We start from the raw sequence: 7,474 nt of genomic DNA, 5'->3' as shown, positions 1-7,474 counted from the left end.
AAAATCCAACCAACTTTGAATGAAAATCAATGCTTAAGAAACATCCAAAACATCCGCTGTACCCGTTGTGGCTTCCTCTGCATTGGGGAAACGATGCGGAGGCTTGGGGACTGCATTGCAGAACACCTATGCTCAGTTTGCAAGAAACAACTGCACCTCCCAGTCACGAACCATTTCAACTCCCCCTCCCAATCCTTAGATGACATGTCCATCCTGGGCCTCCTGCAGTGCCATAATGATGCCACCCGAAGGTTGCAGGAACAGCAACTCATCGTCCGCTTGGGAACCCTGCAGCCCAATGGTATCAATGTGGATTTCACAAGCTTCAAAATCTCCGGTCCTCCCACTGCATCCCAAAACCAGCCCAGCTCGTCCCTGCCTCCCTAACCTATTCTTCCTCTCACCTATCCACGCCCCCCACCTCATGCTGCACCCCCATTTCTTACCTACTAACCTCATCCCGCCCCCTTGACCTGTCCAGCCTCCCCAGACTGACCTAACCCCTCCCTACCTCCCCACCCATACTCTCCTCTCCACCATCTTCTCCTCTATCCATCTTCAATTCCCCTCCCCGCTCTCCCTATTTATTTCAGAACCCTCTCCACCTCCCCCTTTTCTGATGAAGGGTCGAGGCCCGAAACGTCAGATTTTGTGCTCCTGAGATGCTGCTTGGTCTGCTGTGTTCATCCAGCTCCACACGTTGTTATCTCGCATTCTCTAGCATCTGCAGTTCCCATTATCTCTCTAAAATAAAGGCTGATGTCTTTCAAAACCCAATGTCAGATTTTGCAGGTCGTCCTTACCCTGAAAAAATACCAAATAGGCATAAAGAAGAAAACTGGAGGTGAAACCATTCAAAAAATTTTCATTAGCATAACAAATGTTCAAACTGTAAAAGCAGGTTAAGCACCTGTACATAAGGAAACTGTACTCAAATTTTACACAGACACTTAGAGCTAACAAATGCGAGAAACCAATATCCATTTCTTTCTGGATTGCCAGTTTTGCTGTTGGGAAAATAGGCCTCTACTGAGCAATGTAAATTCAAACAAGATAGCAACCTCTCAGAACTCAACACTCACAGTCGTAGAGTTCTGTTTTCACAGGTTGGAGTATAATAGGGTAAAGTACAATACACCAAATCTTCTTTGGCACCTTATCCTTCCATAGAGCTGCTTTTAGTAGATGCGCACAGAATTCATTTTATACACATTTAAAAGTTTCTTAGTTCAAGAGGCCAGTTCCAGCACTTTGACTTGCATCTTCTTCATCATCACAACAGAACAAAATAAAAACTCACTCTTTGTAAGTCACGTTTTCAATTTTTAGTGACAAGGTGAAGTGCGAGAACTGCTCACTTGATGTTAAAATGTCCTAAGTATGTACCTATATATTTCAATTCTGTGAAATAGGTGGAATGAGTTCGAGAAAAGGATTAATTTTGTTGCTCTGGGAGAGAGCTGGTACAGATAAAATAGGCTGAATGGCCTCCTCCCATGCTAAAAATGTCCATAACTGTTCTTGGCCCTGCTAAATTGAAGTGGCCATCCTTTCATTATGACTGTGAGACGCAGCATGTTACGATAGATGGCATAATGGAGAAATCCTTTGTTATTAATGAACTTTTCAGCACTAGGCATCCTTTCGAAGTCAAATGTTCGACATATACCTGTTGCACTGACTTGGTTCCAAACACTTACAATATGGAGGTGCTGGTGTTGGACTGGGATGGACAAAGTCAGAAGCCACATGGCATCAGGTTATAATCTGACAGGTTTATTTGAAATCACACAAGCTTTTGGGATGCAGTCCCTTCATCAGGTGCAGTCAGAGAGGAAAACACACAGACACACAATTTATAAGCAGACAGATCAAAAGATCATACAACTGGTGTGAGTGGAGTGTCAGATAATAAGTCTTCATCCAGGATGTCTGTTTATTTGCAGATGTTTTGTTGAAGAAACACACAACTTGTAGTTACAGTCAGTGTGGTATCTTATAAATTCCTGCTTTGGAAATAAAGCTTAAAACTCTAAGACAGATTCTGAACACAAGCCTCTAAACTACAAGTCAGAGTCTGACCTGAGATGTCACCTTTTGTGCATTCCTGTTGCGCTGCCTGATTATCATGACAGCACAGCACTGACATTGACTTTATAAACACTTTACTTGCCTCTAACACTCTTGGTCACCTGTAGAGAGTTATTATCTGACACTCCACTCAGGCCAATTCTATGATCTTTTGATCTTTCTGCTTATAAACTGTGTGTCTGTGTGGTCACCTCACTAACTGCACCTGATGAAGGGGCTGCACTCCAAAAGCTTGTGTGACTTGAAATGAGCCTGTTGGACTACAAGCTCGTGTCATGTGACTTCTGACTTCAAACAGTTATAGAATATGTTTTCAATCCTACCTTGACTTGATAATAAGACAACTTCCTAAAATTTATAAAATGAGAAATATGTCTAACCCTGAGCCTTTTAAAAAGGAAATATTACAACCATAGTACAGTCAGACAGTAAAGACAGAAGGAATGATTTAGTCAACTGTGTCTGACACCACACAATTAATCCCCCTGATGGAAGAAAGGTTGGCTGCGTTCTCTTTCTTCAGGAACATCCAGCTAATACCACCTTACTACTGCTTGTTTTATTCAGCTGGTGTTCCATCTAATTCCTTTCGGTCTTGGTCAAACCCTCATGTAATTTATTTAAATTTTCAATAAAATAAATTTAACTTTATATTCCACAATTTGAACATTTCCTTTTAAGGTTTGAATGGTTCACTTTGTACAGTGCACATGTGGTGTTCATAATTGGAGAACATGGTGGGAAAATCAAGCTAACTTCTGCGTTCTTGTCAGTAATGCCCTTTGAACAGAACATGAAGTTGCGGAACTATGTGGAGACAACAATTTAAAACTGGGAAGACCACTGTTTGTGGTCCGACCACACATTCATGCAATCCCTAAAGCTGTCTCTTTACATCTTTTTAATACTGCCTACCTGTCTCTTGTCTTGGCTCATTAGCAGTGAAACCTTCATCTGGAACTACTTCACTTCTGGACCTGACAATTCCAATGCATTCCCTGCTGGAGTCCCACATTTGCCCATGGCATCTAAAACACTCTAAGGCTCAGGGTTAGACATACTTCTCATTTTATAAATTTTAGGAAGATGTCTTATTATCAAGTCAAGGTAGGATTGAAAACATATTCTATAACTGTTTGAAGTCAGAAGTCACATGACACCAGCTTGTAGTCCAACTGGTTCATTTGAAATCACACAAGCTTTTGGAGTGCAGCCACCTTCACCAGGTGCATTTTGTGAGGTGACCACACAGACACACAATTTATAAGCAGAAAGATCAAAAGATCATAGAATTGGCCTGAGTGGAGTGTCAGATAATAACTCTCTACAGGTGACCAAGAGTGTTATGAGGTCATCTAAAACTCCACTGCCTGAGTCTCATCTTGAAACAAATCCTATTCTCCGTACTTTCTAACTCACTGATACTATTAACAGTAATTTTATTAAATTCTCATTTTTGTTTACACATCGTTCCTTGGCTACGCCTATCGCTATTTTGGTAATCTCCACCAGTCCAACCATACTTCAGGATATCTGCACTCGTCTAATTATGTCCTCTTGCCCACTCTTGATTTTAAATGGCCCACGACTGGTTGTCAAACATTTAATTGTGTAGGCGTCAAACCCAACAAGAGACTTCCTCCACCTCTTAGCCGCTGTACCTTTCCTCTTTTAAGGCACTTTTTAAAACAATCCTCTTTGATCAAGCTCTTGATCATCAGAACTAAGAACTTAATAAGGCTCAGTTGTATTCTGGGATCGTTAATACTCCTTTCAGATGCCTTCAAAACTTTGCCTCCATTAAAGAGATATAAAGTGGTTGAAGACATTGCACAGCAGACGGGGATGAATTGGGGAGTTATTTCAAAGAGCTGTGATATGCCAGAAGACCTCCTTCCACACGCCAACTCTGATTCTACGTAACAAAAATGATTTTCAGACTTGGGAAGAGCCTTCAAAAATGTCACTGGTAACCAGCTTTTGGGCAGAGTAGAGCTGCTGAGATGATAGACCAGGAAAGAGGGGTACCAGTACTGATAATATGCTGAACACAATCAAATTTTGAGGTTGTAGAATGATGTGGTCTTCAGCATTTTTGAAACTTTGACCCTTTTCCTTCCTCTTCACGGAGCAAGTCAAATAGCGGCAGCACAATGTTGCATGGCTGCTCAAGCCTGCTCCACCGTTGATGATGATTGTGGCTGGTCTTCTCCATCAATTTAGCTTTTGCTCGTATCTCATCCTCTTTTCAAAACATCGGTCTATTCACGTGTAGTATCCCTCTCGTTAATTTAATGAGAATTCATTCCAATCACTGAACTCCTAACGCTGACCCACCCCAGATCAAAAAATTCAGCTGAGATCAGGAACTTATCTAACCTGTATGGCTGAGCTGGCTTTTAAAAAGTTTGCCAGTGAGAGAGTCCCAGTTAGAAACATTCATTCAAAAAAATACAATTGCATGGATTACTCTACAATCCTAAACTCCATTCAAATTCAGTTGGCTGAACGGTTGGTTTGTGATGCAAAGTGATGCCCTGCAGAGAGGGCTCAATTGCCACACCAGTGAGCTGACCACAAAGGATCTTTGCCTCAACCCCTCTACTTGCCCGAGGCATGGTGATCTTCAGGTTAAATCATAACCAGTTGTCTCTCTCTAAGGAGTGGCCAAATGGCGTGCTAAGACTTTACCTTTAATCCTGATAACATAGCAACAAGCAGATAACTCAGCTGATGTCACTGACTAATAGAATCCTCAATTATACTAATATTACCGATGTGATATCATCAGAAGGCATGCTCAACTAAGTTTTAATTTTCAAATTAAGTTAACAACCATTCAATCAATATTACTTAAGTACTCATATTACTGATCGTCTCGATACAACATTGCGGTTACATCTGTTCATAAGTGAAGTGTAATGTAATTGCACTTAGTCTGGTTTTATCAATGTGATCCTGCAATGAGTCAATAAGCAGGTCACCCACAGGTTGCCAATCAGTGTGGACCCCCTCAGCTGTTATCACGAGCCTCAAGATCATCCAGAGCTTTCTGCAGTTCTTGAAGTTTCTCCAATGCCTTTTCCACCTGTTTCTGCCAGTTGTTTGCATGGGTTTTCAATTGCTCCCAATTTTCCTTCACTTCTATTGACTGTTTGAGGACAGCTTTGGCAATTCTCTGGGCTCTCTCTTCCGGGTTAGGTTCTGGAAATATGAAATGCAAATAATTTATCAACTATTCATGACTTTGATCGATGGAACTGAAGTTTTCTTTCGAAACCCCTTTCCTTTAAAAGGTCTCTCTGGACTTTATCCTGAAATTGGGAATATATAGTATAAGACTAAAGATTTTGTTACAGGCACATCAATGATAAATTCTGTAATGAGCTAGCAGGTCACGGAGCCATTAACAGAGAATCTCAGAGAACCAATACAAAGCCAAATAAAATTGTGCAGATATTTGAAATTTATGACTACCAAGGAAACTTTAAAAAAGGAAAAAGATTAGAGTGACTAAATGGGTTAAATTCTCAACAAAAGATTTGACATATCCTTTCAGGATATCTTTCATAGCTATTAAAACAAACATCCAACACAAACCAAGTTTCATCTTTCAGGACTGGCAAGTTAGAATGATAAACCCGAAGTCTACCCTGCACAATTCGCTCTAGAACTCACTCAATGAGGTTGTTACGTGATATAGAGATAACAAAGTGTGCAGCTGGATGAACGCAGCAGGCCAAGCAGCATCTTAGGAGCACAAAAGCTTACATGTTGGGCCGAGACCCCTCATCAGAAAAGGGGGAGGGGGAGAGGATTCTGAAATAAATAGGGAGAGAGGGGGAGGTGGATCGAAGATGGATAGAGGGGAAGATAGTTGGAGAGGAGACAGACAAGTTGAAGAGGTGGAGCTAGTAGAGGTGAGTGTGGGTCGGGTGGTAGGGAGGGGGTAGGACAGTTCAGGGAGGACGGACAGGTCAAGGGGTGAGGTTAGTAGGAAGGAAATGGGGGTGTGGTTTGAGGTGGGAGGAGGGGATAGGTGGGAGAAAGAACAGGTGAGGGAGGCGGGGACGAGCTGGGCTTGTTTTGGGATGCAGTAGGGGGAGGGGAGATTTTGAAGCTTGTGAAATCCACATTGATATTATTGGGCTGCAGGGTTCCCAAGCAGAATATGAGTTGCTGTTGCTGCAACCTTCGGGTGGCATTGTTGTGGCACTGCAGGAGGCCCAGGATGGACATGTCGTCGAAGGAATAGGAGGGGAAGTTGAAATTGATCGCGACTGGGAGGTGCAGTTGTTTGTTGTGAACCGAGCATAGGGACTGCTTTGCAGAACACTTAAGTCTCTCCTTGGTTTCCCCGATGTTGAGGAGTCCACAGCGGGTACAGCGGATGCAGTATACCACATTGGTAGATGTGCAGTTGAACATCTGCTTGATGTGGAAAGTCTTCTTGGGGCCTGGGATGGGGGTGAGGGAGGAGGTATGGGGGCACGTGTAGCACTTCCTGCAGTTGCAGGGAAAATGTCGGGTGTGGTGGGGTTGGAGGGAAGCGTGGAGCCGACAAGGGAGTCATGGAGAGAGTGGTCTCTCCAGAAAGTAGACAAGGGTGGGGATGGAAAAATGTCTTTGGTGGTGAGGTCAGATTGCAGATGGTGGAAGTGTTGGAGGATGATGCGTTGTATCCAGAGGTTGGTAGGGTGGTATGAGAGGATGAGGGGGTTCTCTTTTGGTGCTTATTGCGGGGATGGGGTGTGAGGGATGAGTTGCAGGAAATGTGGGAGACATGGTTCTTGACCACTGTGTGTGGTTGGGTGGGGGGTGGGGGGTTGCGGTCGTTGAAAAACGAGGACATCTGACGTGTACGGGAATGGAATGCCTCATCCTGGGAGCAGATGAGGCGGAGGTGAAGGAATTGGGAATAGGGGATGGAATTTTTACAGGAAGGTGGGTGGGAGGTGGTGTATTCTAGGTAGCTGTGGGAGTCGGTGGGCTTGAAATGGATATCGGTTTCTGGGTGGTTACCTGAGATGGAGACAGAGAGGTCCAGGAAGGTGACAGAGGTGTTGTAGATAGTCCAGGTGAACTTGAGGTGGGTGCCTGAGATGGGGACATATATAGCTCCATTCATATTCACAAATCTCTGTTTCAAATCTAATCTTCTTAAGCACGTATGTAATTTTTCATTGTCAATGAATGTTGTTATGTTGATTGCATAGAGAAAGTGTTTCAAGAGACTGATTGGCCTCATACTTTTCATCCAATTGTATTTGGCAAGTTGACGTTCAGCACTTCTGTAACAAGTCCAATTCCAGTAAGTGGCGCAAATGGCATGGTCAACATTTCAATATAAATACAAGAGAGAAAAATTAAGACAATGGCCTGA

The sequence above is a fragment of the Stegostoma tigrinum genome, unplaced genomic scaffold (genome assembly GCF_030684315.1).
Source record: "Stegostoma tigrinum isolate sSteTig4 unplaced genomic scaffold, sSteTig4.hap1 scaffold_101, whole genome shotgun sequence".
Lineage (NCBI taxonomy): Eukaryota > Metazoa > Chordata > Chondrichthyes > Orectolobiformes > Stegostomatidae > Stegostoma > Stegostoma tigrinum.
This window is presented reverse-complemented; position numbering follows the sequence as displayed.